Below are 19941 nucleotides of genomic sequence, written 5' to 3'. Positions count from 1 at the left end.
TAAGTTTGCAAATAAGATTGTGTGGAAGTGTAGTGTAGAGAGTAGAAAAATAAATGTCAACAGAATAAAAAGGACCCTCAAAAGCACGTATTTCATCTAAAACCTCTAAGGAATTGTTAACACTCCAAAAAACAACTAATACCATTATTTTCATAAGCTTTATTACAAAAGTTAATAAAAAGTTCCTTGATAGTAGTAAGGGAGGTAGAAAGAAGCACTGATAGACTAGTAGTAGAACACTTACTGGATACGGAGATGAAACAGAATTTAAATGGTTGTTTATGTAATTTAAGTAACCAGTACATAGTCGGGACTTTCAAATGTTCGGAAGAGGCTTTAAGCAGGGTAGTGGCAATGATATGCTTGTTTACAATTTGACTCTCTGTGGTTTTCCTGTCGCTCAATTGTTTGTTTCTTGCTTTGTGATACTACGCCTTTGATTGTTTTTCTGTCTCACATTTCTATGTTAATTTTTACATTTCTAAAAACATTAAAATTTGTAAATGAATATAGTTATTTAGTATCTGTTTTCTTCAGTTGTTTTATTACTTGAAGTAAAAGCACTTACTATTACAAGGTTGTACAAAAGGCATCCACCTCTTTTTTTCTGTTTAACTTATAGTTTCATTCTTGAATACTTTCTCTTATCATTCATGATTCACGCCACCTCTAGAAGAGGTAGTTTCACAATAACTTTGAAGCCCGGCTTTGATTGTTGATAAAATTGATGTTAATAATTTAGAAAGAGGTTTCGTGGAGCACTTGGAAGACCCAGCAATATACCGTTGTTTTTAAGGAGACTTATGTAGTTTAGGTATCCAATACAGTGATGGAAGATCCAGTTCTTCATCTTTGGTCGAAATTCAAAAGGAACATAGAACAGACCTATGATTATTCAGGATTTCGTCTTGAGTAAGTGTCGTGGGGGTATATGTTGAGTTTCCAAGTGAATTGTCAATACCTAAGCAGTTTATGTAATGTGATTTACACACAAAAACGATGTTGTTTGGGGATTTGTTGTCATGGAGGTAGGACAAGTGTTTTGCAACATTTGGGTCTTTAAAGATTGTCGTAGCATGAGCATTAATAGACCCATTCAGTTTCTTAATTCTGATGTATTAACGACCTAACAGCCTTAATCCATTCGGACAGAGTATCTACGTCTTCTTTCTCGCATTAAGCCAATTGCCTTGCATTATCCTAGAATGAATCCATCAGTATTAAGTTAAGTTTTCAATTGATGGATTTAGGCTCACGATATTTCGGACCTTTAGATAACACATTTCGCAGATAAGTGTTATTGACAATTTATGAAATATACACACCGTAAGAAAGCATCAAAGGAACATCACTGTCCAAAAAAAAAAAAAATAACAATCGGGGACGAAAAATCGTCTCTTGTAAATAAAATTTGCAATAGTTTCCTGTATGACACTGAAATATCAAAAATATAGAAAAAAAAACACTAAGTGTAGTCTTTATAACATTTTATTAAAGTAAATTTTATCAACACAAACCATTATCGATCTGCTAAAGAGAATATTTGGTTTGAATCAGGATTATCAAGTATTTCAAATAAGGAAATGTTTTTTTTACCTTACAAAAATCAAACATTAGTATTAGTTTATGTAAATATAAAAGGTCTGTTTGAGCTAAATTATATCACTACAATGCATGGTTTGTAATTTAAGACATATATTTTGAACCATATTAATTTCATGATTCGTTTAATTGAGGAGAAGGACAGGACGGGGTCTTTCGTCTCATAAAAAATCTATTCTAACCATGTGTGTCTTTAAAATTATATAAAAGTATTGTTATATGCAGATCTAATTATATGTTTGTGAACTTTACGAAACGTTTATTGTAGTGTGATCCTTCTATTTAAAACGTAACTATCATATGTTTACAATACAATATTAAATTACAAGTGTATGCCTGACTGAAATAGGTGAAACTGTGTCCTTGTTTGAAATGGTGTAGATAACTTGGGACCTATCCAACAAGTGTGGTTTTTTTTTACATTATGATAACTTATCCGATTGAAGGTATGTTTGCTTTCTTTATATACCTTAAAACTAATTATTATTTGTTACGGTATACAGGAAACTGATATCAACATGAAATATACTCCAATAGATAATCTTTGTTTATTGTAAAATCAAAATAAATGAACGAAATGTTTTGGTGTTTACGTGAATCGCATGCCACACCTTATATTTTTTGTATCAATTTTATCAATTTTCAGTGCAAGATTTATATGTTGTTTTTATTACAAACGTATTATGTTCACCTTTGGTGGTGTTGAATATACTTATGTGTTTGTATATGTTTGACATACCATGAACTTGTTTATTAGGAAAATGAATTCACTAAAATTAAGCTGTAAATTTTAAGACTATATTTTAACAACAAAAACATTAGTCAGATTAATTTGTATGTTTGTTTGAAATATTTAGACAGTTATGTTGTTTGTCTGTCATGTATGTTAAAACAGTTTTTGATGCTGGATCCCAAGCATTGTCACGTTAACAAATTACGTCTGTTAGAATTGCTCACACAGTTTTGTCAATAGAACACAACTATAAACAATTGTTTTACTAGAGGGAGGTTTAGCTGGCTACATGTACAATACCCGGTTTTAATGACCTTTTTTCGTTGGAAAATATCTGTACCAAGTCAAGAATACGACAGGTGTTGCAAATAGTTTTGTTAATTGATATATGCTAACGTTTGATTTGCCAGACTTTATGGAATTCCCTCTTTTTTAATTTACTTTGGAATTCGGTATTTTTGTCAATCCTTTTTTTAAAGATTGGTTCCGTTTAAGTTTTTGCTCATAACCTAGAACAATTATCATAAGCATTTGCATGTAATTTTGTTATTCCTTAAACTATGGCAGAATAGCCACATTCATATTATTGCCTGATTCAATACATCACACAGCGATTTCATTTTTATTCTCCTATTGTTCTGTGTGAAGTTTTGAAAGTCATAGTAATAATAATAATAATAGTTTAATCCGTTTTTATTTCAAAATATGTATCACTGTGCCTAGTACTTCAATTTGATTTCTTGTTCATTGCCGCATTGCTTTCTATGTTGAATTTTAAGCAATTACAGCACTTTTGTCTGAAATTTAAATAAAGTGACAGTCATTGCATGTCAAAGCAACACCTTATGGTGTCATGTACTGAAAAAGTACCTTTAGTTACATATAATAGAGTATCGGTTCCTTTAAATTCGGAAGTACCCCAACAGGTACTTCCGATCTGAGAAACAGACGAAACGCACCCTCCTTTTTAAATTGCACACATATTTTTTTATTATTCAAAACCATAAATAAAAAAAGTATTTTACAATGATCACCAGTAATTCAACTATAATTTGAAAAAAAAATTCTGCATATTTGACAGTTACACCATGCGAAGGAACTAATTTGGTTTCAATATGTACTACGTTGTGTTATAGTTGGAAGACGAAAATAATATTCCCAATACACCACAAGGAATAATATATATCGTTTGCCGTATTGTTAATGGTTAATGAAATATCATCTTGTTTGTTGTAAACTGCTAACATTCGTACACATGTGTTTCAAACAATATTTGAACATTTTTTCGTCTGCTTAAGTGCATAGATCGAGAAGCGTCACTATCGTTATATTTTACGTGACAAGAATTATTCATTTTTGATAAACTATTTCAGTAAATACTGATTTTGATAAAAACATATGTGCATCAATGCATCACTGTTAGAGTTTTTAAGTTAGAAGGCGTTAAATCCATTAGTTTAACATGATACAATAGACCAAACTATTGGTACTTGTCAAGCATTATATTGTTAGTTTTTGCTCAATTGTCTTTGCTATACAATTTTGAGATTTTTACTTTTCAGTGTAAGCATTATGTCGTAGCTACATACTTATAATGCACTTTATAAATTGTTAACAATGAAGAAAAAAAATAAGTTAATTAACCATTTTCCAATAGTTTTGTCAAAACTGAAAGAGCATTATTCTTTTTGTCAAACGATTTTAAAAATTGAAAAATGTTCCACACTGGAGCATTTTCATTTCTTACAAAATTTTCGAAAAATAAAAATTCCACCATGATAAACTATTTTTTATGTTTATCTAGACATTTCAAATTGAAAAACTCCTTCACTTAGGAGTATCCGTTTTGTTTTTGAGTTGAAAACTAAAAGAGGTAATGTAATGTTTATCTTATAAATGTGCATTGTTTGCATTTGTATGTAAAATAGAAAAAAAAAAATTTTCAGTAAAAATTCAATTTCCATTTTCAATAATTGTATCAATTTTAAGGAATGAAATTGATATACAACAAGAACAATTTAACTTCTTTTGGGATAATCTAGCAATAAAGTAAATATAATTCTTCCAAATGCTATTTTTTAATCTTCAAGTTAAATTTTATTGAGAAAATTTGAGTATTTTTTAATATTTAATTTTTTCCCAGATATAGGATCACTTTGAATTACTGAATAATTACTAATTTCAATTTCGACAACCAAAATAAAATACATTTGGCGTAAATATACACATATAGGGGAGGGTTGAGATCTCAAAAAACATGTTTAACCCCGCCGCATTTTTGCGCCTGTCCAAAGTCAGGAGCCTCTGGCCTTTGTTAGTCTTATATCATTTTTAATTTTATTTCTTGTGTATAATTTGGAGTTTAGTATGACGTCCATTATCACTGAACTAGTATACATATTTGTGTAGGGGCCAGCTGAAGGACGCCTCCGGGTGCGGGAGTTTCTCGCTGCATTGAAGATCCATTGGTGGCCTTCTGCTGTTGTCTGCTCTATGATCGGGTTGTTGTCTCTTTGACACATTCCCCATTTCCATTCTCAATTTTATTTACGTTCTTTTACCGTGCCCGGAAATTTAGAAACAACCCTTGTAATCTTATCGATCCTTTAAATAAACTTATTCTAAAAGGTTACCAATTCAACACTGTAATTAGATATTTGAATATTGTTTTTATTGGTATTAATATTGATTTTGTTATCAGTAAATTAAAAGCAAACTAAATATTATTGTTATATACATATGCACATTCATGGATCTACAATCTGTCTGTACCTGTATTTTGACATTGCACAAGGTCATATTTTTCTCTGACTGTTTATGACGTCTTCACACTAAATCCATTGGATGTTGGATGTGTAATGATTGATAATTTAGTCCTAGATGCATGATTTTTTATTAGTTGTTATTGGCTTTGAACTAGCTGTCAGTAACTGCGAGTACTCTCAGATATGTACTTAGTGTCTTTTTGTTGTTGGGATGTACAAGTACCCGGCCACTTCCACTCTGTGTTTTTGTTAGATGTATTTCTATCTGTATCAATCTGATGAGTTAAGCCTTTTTCAAATTATTTTTAAAGTTCGTTCTTATGTTATATCGTACCACTTCCCCAGGTTAAGGGGAGGGTTGGGACCCCGCTAACATGTTTAATCCCGCCGCATTCTATATGTATGTGCCTGTCCCAAGTCAGGAGCCTGTAGTTCAGTGGTTGTCGTTTGTTGATGTGTACATTTTTGTAACATATTTGTTTTTCGTTAATTTTTTTTTGTACACAAATTAGGCCGTAGGTTTTCTCGTTTAAATTGTTTTACTTTTGTCATTTCGGGGCCTTTTAAAGCTGACTATGCGGTATGGGCTTTGCTCATTGTTGAAGGCCGTACGGGGACCTATAGTTGTTAATTTCTATGTCATTCGGTTTCTTGTGAAGAGTTGTCTCATTGGCAATCATACCACATCTTCTTTTTTATATAACTTCCGTGAGCCCGTCCGTTCAAAACCTTTCATAATTATTCAAGCTGGTTTCATTGTGTGGTGTTCGTCTTATTTAATCAAAATGTGTGTTATTTCAAGTATAATGACCTTTTTTAGCACTAGGTCGTTGCAAAAATGTGCCCGACAGCTATCATAGTAGGTTTAATTTGAGTACCATAAGTAATAGAACATGATAAATCCCATACCGTATAGTCGGCTATAAAAGGCCCCGAAATTAAAAAGTTGAAATAATTCAAACGAGAAAACAAACGGCCTACTTTATAACAAAATAACTTAAGTAAAACCAATATGACAGGCATTTGGGTTGTTGTTTCATTGACACATTCCCCGTTTTCATTCTCAATTTTATTCCTTAACGACAACTTCTGAACTTCAGTCTCATGACTAGAGACAGGCACATAAAGAATGTGGTGGGGTTATAACTTTTGTGAACGCTCAACCATCCCCTAACTTGGGACAATGATGTAACAGCACAACATAAGAACAAGCTGTAAAAATCAGTAGCAATCAGCAGGATTTAAAAGGTCGGTACGAGGCTCAAACACATCTAACATAAAACAAAAGAAACAGAAAACCGAAATAAGAGCATTCGCAGTTTCTGAAAGCCAGTTCAAAGCCAATTACAACTTATGGATAAACAAAGGCAACAGTAGTATACCGCTGTTCAATAGTCATAAATCGATTTAGTGAAAACAAATCCGGGTTACAAACTAAAACCGAGGGAAACACATCAACTATAAGAGGAACACAACGGAACAACAGAAACACTAAAATGCAACAAAAACAAACGCCAACATACATCGAAACGGACTATTTGATAACAACTGCCATATTCCTGACTTGGTACGGGACATTTTAAGAAAAAAATGTGGGTTGAACCTGGTTTTATGGCTAACCAAACCTCCCGCTAATATGGCAAAGTTAAAAAATATCGCTAAAATGATAACACTATGTGACAGGAATACAGTACAAACAAACGCAAGAACACTCAGCACAGAGAAATACAATATTAAATAATATGATAGTACATTACAACATGTAAACCGCAGACAAACAACGGACACCTCCCATGAATTTACGACATCACACCAGGACACCATAAACGAAGTATAAATTGCGCGTCACATGAATGAATCAACGCCACAAAAAAGTGACGTATTTTTTGTGACGTTTATATTATCACAGGTTAATTTCTAAAAATAAAATATATTTGTTTATCTATAGACACGTACAAGAATACTAAATTGGGATTGAGTTTGTAATGGTGTTATTTTATGTACTTTTTAACCATGACAAGAATATTAAAATGGAATTGTGTTTGTAATGGTGTAATTATTTGTATTTTCTAACCATGTCGGTTTTTCTTCTAAATCAAAAATGTGTATAAACAAAAAAATCCTGAGCATATAGTTGCTTTAAACTTAAAATGATATAAAATGAAATAGTTGATTTATTATCTTAACTTTTACATGCACATAGAAAATAGAAATAAAATAACTGTAATATAAAGCAAGATCATGTAAGACCAAATAGTAAACACACTTGAAAACAAACAACATAAATCAAAAACACTGTAGACGAACCACGAGTTACTCGACTATACTGACAAATAAGACATATGTGAAATGTACCGAAAATGTAGAATTCAAACCACAAACGACTTTCTCCCCGAAAAAAGTAAAATCAATAAATACAATATTTAAAGATTTTACTACTGTGTTAAAATTATAACCTTTATGAATAGGTTTATTTAAAGAATCATTTAGTTTACATAGATCGTTTCTAAATTTACGGGCTTTATAAACACCATCACCGTAAAAATGAAGATGTAATATCCCGTACTGGTATGAACTTTACTGGTACAGCCAAACTCTTTAACCAAATCTTTGAATCTATGAACGAATTTGTTAAAGGATTTTATACGAAATCCCTTACTTAATAATGTATCAGTAATGCATAAACACATTCAGTTTAATCTAAAACGCGAATACACAAACCCGAACAAGTTGTGAATTATACACACCATAAGAAGGCGCCAAATGAACATCACTGTCTAAAAAGAAAAATTAACAATCGGGATCGAAAAATCGTCTCATTTGTCGTAAATTTGTGTATAGAGTTTTCCATGTGAAACTGAAATATCCAAATATAGATAAAGACACTCATTGCTGTCTGTATTATATTTATCTAAAGTAATGTTTATCAACATAAACCATTATTGATCTGACAAATACGATATGTTTTGTTTGAATAAAGATAAGTTAAACTAAGTATTTCATATAAGGAAATGTTTTTTTTACCAAACACAAATCATACGTTAACATTGTATTATGATAATATAATTGGTCTTTTTGAGCTAGAAATTATATCAATACAATGTACGTTTTTTTAAATTTCAGACATAAATTTTCAACCATATTTATGATATTTCAATTGAAGAGAAGCACTTGATGGGGTATATCAGGTGTGGGTTTTTTACAATATGATCAAGTATCCGATAGAAGGTATGTTTGTATCTTTATATACCGAATAAATAATTATTATTTTGTTACGATCTGCAGTAAACTTATATCAACATAAAGTATATTCAAACAGATAAACCTGTTTTCATGTTTTTCTTTCGGTAAAATCAAAATAAATAAATGAAATGCGTTTGTCTTTACGTGAATCGAAATACACACAGGAATTTGTTTTGTATCAATTTTATCAATTTTTATTGCGAGATTTCTACGGTTTTTGTTTTATTACAAAAGACAAAAGTTTAGCAATGTTTACCTTTGATGGTGTTGGATATACTTATGTGTGCACATAATTTGTCATACCATGAACTTGTTTATAAGAAAAATGAATTTACTATAATTGTAGCATTAAGACTATATTTAACAACAGAAACGTTTTTATTGGCGTCTTTGACAGATTAATGTGTATGTTTGTTTGAATTGTTTAGGCAATTGTACTGTATGTCTGTGATGTATCTTTACACAGTTTTGGCTGTTGGATCCCTAGTAGTGTCACATTGACCATTTATGTCTCTTGTGGTAGCTCACCCAGTATTATCAATATAACATAATTATAAACAAATGTCATACATAAGGAAGGTTGAGCTAGCTATAACACCGGATTTTATCAACCATTTTCTCCGAAAAATATCTGTACCAAGTTAGGTATATGACAGCTGTTTTCAATTCTTTTCGTTGATTGATATAGTTTTACGTTTAATTCGTCAGTTTTTATGGACTTCCCTCCTTTTGAAGTTACCTTTGAGTTTGGTATTTTTGTTAATTCTTTTAGGTTTACTTTCTGTTAGTGTGACGATTTGTATTCAGACAGTTAAAAACTGATACATAACCTTTGTTTTAAAACTACAAAACTACAAAAAGGGAAAGTTGTTATTTATTACCTAGGACAAGTATCATAAGCATACCAAAGTAATTTCGTTGTTCCTGAACCTATTGCAGAATAGACACATTCATATAAATGTCTGATTCAATACACCACACAACGATTACATGCAGCAAAAATGGTATACCTATTTAATGGAGATTTTATCTATTCTAAATCTTCGCGTAGTGGCAATTAACACCAAACTCATTGTAGGGAAGATATACTTAAAAAAACCTGTATTATTTTTTTAGTTTTATTGCTATCCTTCTTTGTCTCTTGCGTTTTAAAATCACCATAAAAAGTAGAAAATATATATAAATTACGAACATTAAAAATCACAAGAACAGTTCATTCAAATCAGATATGGATATATGTTTCTAAATATCGTTTGGTCATTTGTTTTGTTTATTACTGTTAAATTGACGTATAAATTACCTTTCTGGTCGAACATATGTAAACTTATTACTTTTTCTTAAGCAATCAATAAAAAAAAAGAGAACAAGACAAAAGATTTCCTTTTTTTCACATAAATGAAAAGGTTGTTTGGATTTAAAAAACTTATCTAAATTGAGGATCCAGAAGTGCATTTGAAATCATACATATCATGACTGGATTCGTAACGTCATGAAAAATCGTGTTCATAATTTTTATTCAAAGTGTAAGACGTATTATTATCTTCTGGACACAAACATTACTCCCTATTTGACTGCATCGGTTTTTTTTTAGTCCGAAAAAAATATACACAAAAGGGGGTCATTATTGTCATTTTTTGATATTCGAGAAAATGCAATTGTCTGTTTGTTTTTCAACACCTCATGTAGTTATCATTGTTTATGATTTTACCATTTGATTTTACTAATTTATATATGATTAAGTCATAAACATACTGAATCTTTTAATAGTCAAGTATCTTTTCAATCTATCTAAAATTCTGTTAACCTTCATACTTTTTTTCATTGCACAATTAAAATATACAAAATTGGTAGAAGCAAAAATTGTCAACACATAATCCAATTGTGATATCGGTTATAAGTGAACAACGAACAGATCATTCCCAATACATGACAATATAAAAGCTGAAACAATTGCTTTACTGAAGCATAATCGGTAGATACATGCTGAATAACTTATGAAATATCGTTTGTCGTATTGCTTACGGTTTATGAACATTATCCCGTTTGTTGTAAACTTCTAGCATACGTACATATGCGTTTCAAAAAATATTTGTACAACGTTTTGTTTGCTTTAGTGCATAGTTCGAGAAGCTTTTCTATCGTTATAGTTTACGTTACAAGAACTGTTTATTGTTGCTTACATCATTTCCGGAAACACTGAGAGTTTAAAACAAATATGTGCATCAATGCATCACTGTTACAGTTTCCAAGTTAGAAGGGGATAAATGCATTAGTTTAACAGATTATACTACTGGTACTTATCAAGCATGATATTGTTATTTTATGCTCAATTGCATTTACTATACCATTTTAAGATTTTTACTTTTCAATGTATACATTATGTTGTAGCTTCATACGTGTAATGCACTCACTGTTATCTTTAACAACTTTTAAAGACAACGTAGATGTAGCAAGCAACACCCCCACCCCTATCCCCACACCCCCCACCCCGCCCCACCCCAACTCCCCCTCTTTCACCTTTACTTTCATCGTTATTATTTACTTAATATAATTTATTACATGATTAATTATCTTTTTTTTTATATTTTAGCCAAATATTAATTCTGACTATACCTGTTCTATATAACAACACTACAAATGTTATTAGTGTTACTAATTCACACAGCTATCCAGTTGACAGTAAGGGCCCAACGTAAGTTAATGTATTTAATGTTTGGTTTCAACATTTTTAAAATTTCTATATGATGATAAATATATATAAATAAAGGAAATGTAGTATGATTACCGATTAGACAATTATTCATTGCAACCATAGTTCATTAAAGCGGATGGCAATTGCGTAAATGTACATGTACGACGGAAGACAACTCGATACGACAACGTTAATCATCAGCAACAGCCCATGATCACGATAGTCCCGTTGATTTTACTGGTACTTTATCAAGTGCTTCTCACAGCTTTGCGTATGAATAAGTGAAATATATATTTTCAAATTTGTCTATCGGCTTAGAAGCAGTCACAGCCATCGTTAATATACACACCATTTACTTCATGGTGTATAACAAATTCATAAATGGCCTTCTATAATTACAGAGTCCTGCCGAGTGAACATCGCATCCGAATACAACTGTATCTTTCCTTACTTTTTTTTTATTACCCCAGGATTTTCTACGAAAAGCAAACTAGCATCATTCTTTTACGTTATATCTGTCTGCTATATTCATGTACATGATGTCCTGTCGTAGTTTACTGCAGATTTGGTTAACTAAGCTATTTGCAGACGCCGTAATTATTGTATTGAGTTTTATGGACTAAAGTTTACAGATTAAAAAAACCTTTTCATGTTGTCAAGGGATCTACATACATATTGTAAAACAATCATTCCTGGCGATATAGTTAAAGATATGTAGCGTCATATTGTCTGTCTGATCATTTACATATAGCCAATCGTTTTGATGATTTGTAAGTTGCTCAAGTTGATCATACTATGTCGCCTTTTCGATATTCCATTGTAAGCAAGAGTTAAATTTACTTTGACCATGTTTGGCCTATTGATCAATAATCAAACCTTGTGAACAGGTCTCTCTAAGATCGTAGCTAATAAAACTCCGATTCTAAGTAGATATATCTATCCACGTATTAAATTCAAAATACTGTTCCATCATTTGATTTTAACAGTGTTTCCGTGGGTGACAGGACTTTGACGATTTAAGGAATACTGTAGCACAGTATCACGACAAATTTAAAATTGTTTTCTTGATTCGATAAATTATGTCAAAATTATGGGATTTAAAGCCTTTTGACATATTGTAACGTACCTTTTGAGCCTAACTGTCATAATGTTCTCGGAAAATGCCATACACAGTGAGATTATTTGCCACTACGAATTGTTGACAATACAGTATCAATGCTTATATTCTAATCTGCTAATGTTATGACTATTGTGACATACTGTTAATAAACGTTACTTCCAAAATCTTCAAACTCATTAAATAAATTTTCATTATGTAGCGTCCGTCTCACTTAATCACAATTTGTGCTCTTTTTAAGTATAATGGCATTTATGAACCTTAGTTAGCTAAGAAAAGTTGCAAGACAGCTTTCAATATAGGTTTAATTTGAATAACACGTGTAATTGAACATACTGAATCGACAACTTTGATTTGACATTAGTTGCATGCATGGTGTGTACTAGAGAAACTCTTAGTGTATGTTACTTATGTTAGACCATAAGAGCGAATTTTTCATACTTATTGAATTTTCATAAAGTTTGTAGATTATGGCTTTCTCAGACCGTTTATTCCTTACACTATCTTAAATTACAGATAATTTGGACGTGACTTAAGACATTGTGCAACTGCAGATGTAAAACAAGCATTACACCAACATTTTGATACATATAGAATAACACAATCATCAAAAATAGCAAATATTAAGGAGACTCTTACAGAGACTTTACACAGAACGATGTTGTAATACCATTTGTATTTCATGAAATTTACACGTGATATAGAAAGAAGAAGATGCGGTATGATTGAGGCTTTAACAATGTACTCCTAGTGCCATAGAAGTTTAACTACGATGCAGCATTCTACATTCTAAGGCTAATGTTTTTTGGATTCTACAAAATTTGGTCAGCATCTGAATCGCGACAATAAAACTTAGAATTGATTAAGAAAACGAATTTCCGGTCATTCAAAATATAAATAACAACCACATTCTGTTTGAATACGTATAGTTTTACATTCTAAAAAATTAGTCTGCAAGGATATGATAGTCACACATAGGTTCTATCAAAACCACTAATATTGATACTTATTTTACAGATAACCTTACACCATATGGCACAGCTAATCAAAGTTCTGTGTTTGGTGGAAGTTTAAGTCATCCACGATATGCATTATTGCCACCTATATCTAATAATTTTACTTTGGATATATGCTCAACCACAAACGTAAATAGTGGACCAAAAGCATGGTGGATGTTTCAATTATCTCTCGGAACTGCATTTATCACAGATATAACTATTTACTACAGAGAAAATTGTACGTATACATAATTTTATATACTATGACTTCTATAAATGGCCTTTTTGATTGACTTACCGAAGTACAAAGTGTTCAATTTTATAATGAGGAGTCAGAAAAGTAATAAAAATACACATGATAGCATTATCCAATGTTTTGTTTTAGCTCTGACTTCGGGATAGGCAGAATTTAAAACGTAATTAACAATGATAATAATGTCTTATAACTAACAGCATAATACAAATGGTATAAATAATTATAAATAAAATATGTAAATAACCTCATCATAGAAACCAGGATTTAAATTGTGTACACCAGACGTGCATTTCGTCTACACAACACTCATCAGTAACGCTCGAACAAAAAAAAAGTTAAAAAGGCCAACTTAAGTACGAAGTTGAAGAGCATTGAGGACACAAAATCCCTTAAAGGTTTAATTACAGATTATCGATGGATCTTCTAACGAGAAACATCCTCGAGTATGATGGATCATTGCTAATCTGTTATCGCTATTTTCCTGGGTAACGGCAATGACGAAGGCTTATGACATCAAACATTTTCTTTCTACTCGAATGAGATTAATGCTTTTTAAATGGGGCCACTTTTGTGGTAATTGCGTCAAAATTAGAGATAAAAACAATGGTTATCCCTTGAAATTGAAATCGAAGAAATTGCACAAGCCTTTCAAACTATGTTACGCCGGACAACACATGCGTTTAACATGTTTAAGGCCTTCGGGTCTTAAAAATCCATATTAAGGAATTTATGCGTAAAGGTGTTTAAGAGGTATGTACAAAGCTTAACCGTTATATCTTTTAAATAATATGAATATTCACATACATTTTATTACGTTGTCACTTAAACGATCTATTATATTTATTTCTTAAATTTTCTATTGATAAATTCATAAATTATTGACAAACTAAGATTTTTAGTTCAACAATCACAGTTCTTCTTAGATTATGTTAGATATTCTTCTGTGTATTTATACATCCCCTGCTTTTAAAGTTAATATAGAGTCTTCTGTATGAAGGTAATCCGGGAACGCGTATCGGAGTCCTCAAATTTATAGAGAATTATTTTTATAATATTTAGATATTCTTGGAGAAATCAACTGTTCTACTTATACAGTGTTTTTATGAGCAGCTTTTATTGTTTGTTTCTATACCACAATCTTCGATGTAACACATTTAAGAACAAATAACTTTCAGGAGAAAATTGTTACAGTAAATTAAAGTATCAATGCATTTTTCAGATGTTAATAAGTCATCTGAATCAACTGAATCTGTTTTCGGCATACCTATATGGGGTTATTTCCTTTGAGTCATTATTGGAAGAATCTATCCGGATGATACCAAGTTTCAGTTAAATGTGCTTCAAGGCAATGTCGTCTTAGATACATGTGTTTTTCATGGGTTGCTATTGGCTTTGAACAAGCTGCATGTAATCTCAGTATCTTTTTTGTTGTAGGGATGTATAAATACCATGCCACGTCCGGTCTGTGTTTTTTTGTTACTTTTTTTTCTGATTTGTATCGATATGATGAGTTACGCCCTTTTGAACTGATTTTTATAGTTTGTTAATATGTTGTACTGTTACACCACTGTCCCATGTTAGGGGGAGGGTTGGGCGCCCGCTAACATGTTTAACCCCGCCATATTCTGTATGTGCCTATCCCAAGTCTGGAGCCTGTAATTCAGTGGTTATCGTTTGTTGCTGTATATCATATTTGTATTTCGTTCGTTGTTTTATTTACATAAATCCGGATGTTAGTTTTCTTGTCTCAATTGTTTTACATTTGTCATTTCTGGGCCTTTTATAGCTGACTATGCGGTATGGATTTTGTTAATTGTTGAATGCTGTACGGTTACCTATAGTTGTTAACTTCTATGTCATTTGGTCTCTGGTGGAGAGTTGTCTCATTGGCAACTATACCACATCTTCTTTTTTATATGAAATTATGACCTGTGTAACATGTGTAAGGTAATAATTTTTCCTGATTAAAATGCAAACTTCAGTTTGTGAAAACATTTTATTCATTTGAAAGTAATCGTGTGTTGTTGCCAATTGGGATTTTACTGAACAATTTTCCAACTGAATAGTCTCTAAAGGTGTTAGGCAGAAGCAATTTTTCCCTGCAATGTGAGATACATTTAATGAATGAACATAATTTCAGAACTCCTTTGTAAAGAAGCCAGATTGTATCACGTTGTATGTGCTGGATTATTAAAAAAACAACAAAAGTATGTTATACAATCATATTGATTCACATCGTGTTGGAATTGTACTTTTGACCTAGCATGGAAGTTCTTTTTCCATGTTACATGTACATTACAAATTTGTGTTCCATCGTGTCATTTCGGGATTTTTTACAATTACATATACCAGCCACGTAACTTATTTGAGAGGGGGTTATACTATTTTATTCAGATTATATTCCATATTTGAATGTTTTCGTGTCGTAAAACGCACCTTAGTATGGCAAGAATGCCCAATGAAAGACCTCCATAGGGTTGGTCTTTTATTTGAACAATCCTGACACCCCTAGGTGTGTTATACACATTTTACGAGAAGAAAAATCTTCAAATATACATTATCTATAACACATGTATAACTGAATGCAATAATGCTCACTAGAATTTGTCTTGCATGTTTTACCATAAAATCACAATTCCATGAGCCCATGATATGTGATAAACCAATCAGATGCTCTGAAAACTGTTTAAGTTTTTTACTTCAATGTTGTAATAATTCAATTCAATGACGTACAGACGGACACAAATTGCATTGCATCAAAGCATGGAAACTTCAAGACATGTATATTTATTTGTTGTCTTTTTCAATTCAACAATGTTGAAAGTTCATTATGCAATCTTGGTATTCTTTGTTTAAAAAAGCAAACAGTAAAATCATATAAGGATAACAATAAAAAGTTGGGTTATGATCGCTAATACGACGAATTTATGCCATAGACCACAGAACAGGATATGGGAGAACTACATTTCATTGTTCTGCCTGTTAACAATAAGCAACTTTCAAAAGTTGGAAAAGGCTAATAGATGACAACATTTGAACCAAGCAAACAGTGATATCAAATAGTATGAGTTACATTATAACAATAAACGCAAACTAAAATTATCGCGACAGCGAAGAACACAACATAAGTGTATCCTGGTCTGAGTCTGCCACATCAATAAAGTTTCGGTGTTATACATGTCTGAGAGCACACATCCCAGTGCTGGCGTAATTCAGTGATGTAAAAGCGCAATATCAGAAAAAATATATTCTAGGGGATTGGCTCATCAAATCAGTACTAGCAACAACACAAAAAACACTTATAATGCTTTATACACTAAGCGTAAAACTTTAACAGGAACTTGACAGATCGCTTAATGAATGTTGACTTATCGGAAAATGATCCATGAATATTAAGTGATTTAGAAGCCATAGCTTATTTGACGTGTTTGATGGTTGCTTTGTGACAAAGGTCAGCGATCGATCAGTCCATTAATTATATGCATTGTGTGTTCCATATAAATAACCCGCTTCACTCGAAGGTTGGGAATAAATTCATCATAGATACCAGGACTAGAATTGTGTATGCCAGGCTCGCGTGATGCTAAAATAAAACAAAGTTAAAATGGCCAAATAAAGTACGAGGTTGAAGAGCATTGAGTACCTAAAATTCCGAAAGGTTTTGTCAAATACAAACAAAGTAATTCATTCCTAGGGCAGTAAATCCTTATTATTTCGAAAAATTCAAAGCTCGACAAACAGTTATTTTATAATTATGACCATATCAATGATATTTCATGTCAACACAGAATTGCTGACTACCAAGATGGGGAATCCGTCTTACACGTGACACAAGGAAGTGCACCAGTACACTCTTTGTCTATCATTCATAACTGTATCTGATACCCATTTTTCTGTTGATTAGCTACTTATGTTTTTTTACGTTTAATTTCCTAGTATATACATTACTATGCATACAACAAGTGATCGTGTCCTTCAAATCAATTTTAATGAGTGTAGGAGTTGTGTGACTTTAGTAGTTACTTGGTCGATTGCGTATTTTTTTTTTGTACTCGTGATGCCTCAAGAAGGGTTGATTGTCAGAAAATGCCAATGGTGTTGAAAATAGATCTAGATAATATAACTTTTGTTCGTTTACATTAAAAGAGCCAATATTTCTCTTTTGTTTTAAAATCGGGTACACATAATGCAAATCGGTAGTTTTGGTTCCATCGAATGACCTGTTTACATTAAATATGAGATAAATCAGTGCTGTCTGTACCTCCAGATCCATTGTTATCGTAAAAAATGACTAATGTTAGCGCGTGGTTACTGAAATTAATATCAGCATTAATAAGAAATGCCAATGTTTATTATTTGTTCAAAATGCTATCCCGATACTAGAATATCAGTACTGCAGTTTTTTTCTTCAAAATACAGTTTTTTTCTATTACAGTTGCTTATCGAATGGATGGATTTAAATTATATGTGACCAATACATCAACTATTCCACCTATAGGTTATCTCTGTTATGAAGATCCTGGTCCCGGTCTTCCAAACCTCACTCAGACAATTCCATGTAATCAACTTGGACAATACGTCATATATTATGATACTAAAGGAGACACAGCATCCGGACCTGTGATTGAATTGTGTTATGTTGCCATTAATGGTTGGTAATGTATGTCTGTGCATTGTATTCTTTCCAATGCGCATCACTGTCTTTAAAGATGTTTTACATCAATATTTAGTTGTGTTTGGTTGTTATAGCTACGTTTATCTGTATATCGAGTGTCCAAAAATATTTTGACTTTTAACATTAATGAAAAGACCATACTTTCAGCACATACATCGCAAATTGACGAATGTATAATAGAACTGATTAAACAAAAGAAAACTAAGCCTGAATAAAGAACGAAGCCACCAATACAAAACATAACGGGATTTAGTATGATTTTGAATGAGACATTTGTTTACAAGAAACATCAGGGCGTGGATATAAGCAACTATAGTTCACCGTACGGTCGTTACAAGTGAGTTACACTATATATATCGTAAAGTAAGCAGTCAAAGGATTTGACATGACAAAACGCTAAACAATTCAAACGACAAAATTAACAGCATCATGTATGCGCCAAAAAAAAACCCGAAAAACAAATATTAGAGGCAGTAACCAACGACAGCCAATAATTACAGCTATAAGTACACTATTGGTCTCTTTGTTGTTTGTGTGAGTTTTTTAATATGTCTGGTTTTTTCCGCAGGATTCGGGTGTTGGAGATTGGTGTAAACTGCTGTACTTTAAATAATTTTTTGGAACTTCCGTTTTATGTTTTAAATTTTTTTGGTATTTTATTTGTTCACTAGGTTTCATTGATATTTGTCAAAACAAAAAAAAAACAGTCATATAAATATAGCCCTTCTTGTCATCAGACGTTTATGTGATATTTGAACTTAAACAGCATCGTATGCCCTTTTGCAGGAAATATCAAGCGTTAAGTATAAAAAAACAAAGCATACCCTTTTGCGAAACTAGATGAAACACCTTGACAAAACAGACTGATAAAAGATATCAATTAATTTTTTTTGTGAAAAATTGTGAAGTATATCAATCAATTTTGCAATAGATTTTTTTCCTTTACAGTTTATCAACTTATTTGCTATGAAGGAGGAGGTATGATATGAGCTATGTTTTGGCCCCTGGAATTAGTAATCTTATTCAAGACTTTCAAAATATAACAATTTATTTTTGATAAATGAACAAGTTATTATAATCTGGACACTTTAGTGCTAAATGGTAATGTTAACTTGACGAAATTTCCGTATTGACTTTAATTGGCCATTCGCACATACTTTTTGGTCAAAATATATATGAGCAACAGCTCTATCCCAAAAAAACATTTTCACACATTATCGTCTAGGTTAAACGCATTTTGTAGCAAAATATCTTTTTGGGTAATGCTGTTGCTCATATTAATGCCAAGATCTCAAAATAAGGCTACGTTGGCAGTGTTTGCTGTAGTGTTTGCTGTAGTATACTTAGTAAGAAGTTTTAGCAATCTATAAGACAAAATTCATAAACATAAATACAGATTAAGTCTTATGAATATTTGAAGAATGATTTGTGTAGATTTATAATACTTTTTCATATTCAAAATAAAGAGGTAAAAAAAGAGACTTTATCATACTTTCTCCTGTATTTGTACCTATCATGTATCTTTTGATTTCTAATTTAAGGGTTGTATCGTCTTTCTAATAAAAAAAACAAGTGTCCAATCAGAATTTAAAACAAGAGAATAGTACAATAAATCAATACCTTGTAGCACACATCTTAAGACGTTTATTAGGGTGAGGTGGGTAGGGGGAGGGTCGGATATACATGTAATAACAACGACAACATTCTTTAACAGCGTCATTAAATAAACATGTTGAATGATCAATACACGCTACTTCTAATTAGTTTGTGTTTCAAAGCCTTAAAATTTTTTTCCTAAGTGAAAAAATTATTGTAAACATTTTATTGATATTTGCTACTGGTTCGTGTTATGTTGACATG

The 19941-nt window shown here is 31.7% G+C and overlaps 1 long non-coding RNA gene across 1 annotated transcript; it reads left to right on the top strand.

The window, feature by feature from the left end:
- The first annotated feature begins 1865 nt into the window (after positions 1 to 1865).
- On the top strand, positions 1866 to 19706 carry LOC127725100 (uncharacterized). Its single transcript, XR_007992778.1, has 6 exons — positions 1866 to 2048; positions 8224 to 8328; positions 10934 to 11035; positions 13170 to 13388; positions 17842 to 18057; positions 19030 to 19706. It is a non-coding gene; the product is annotated as an uncharacterized LOC127725100 (long non-coding RNA).
- Positions 19707 to 19941: the final 235 nt, after the last annotated feature.

Source organism: Mytilus californianus, unplaced genomic scaffold (genome assembly GCF_021869535.1).
Source record: "Mytilus californianus isolate M0D057914Y unplaced genomic scaffold, xbMytCali1.0.p SCAF_1, whole genome shotgun sequence".
Classification (NCBI taxonomy): domain Eukaryota; kingdom Metazoa; phylum Mollusca; class Bivalvia; order Mytilida; family Mytilidae; genus Mytilus; species Mytilus californianus.
This window is presented reverse-complemented; position numbering and strand designations above follow the sequence as displayed.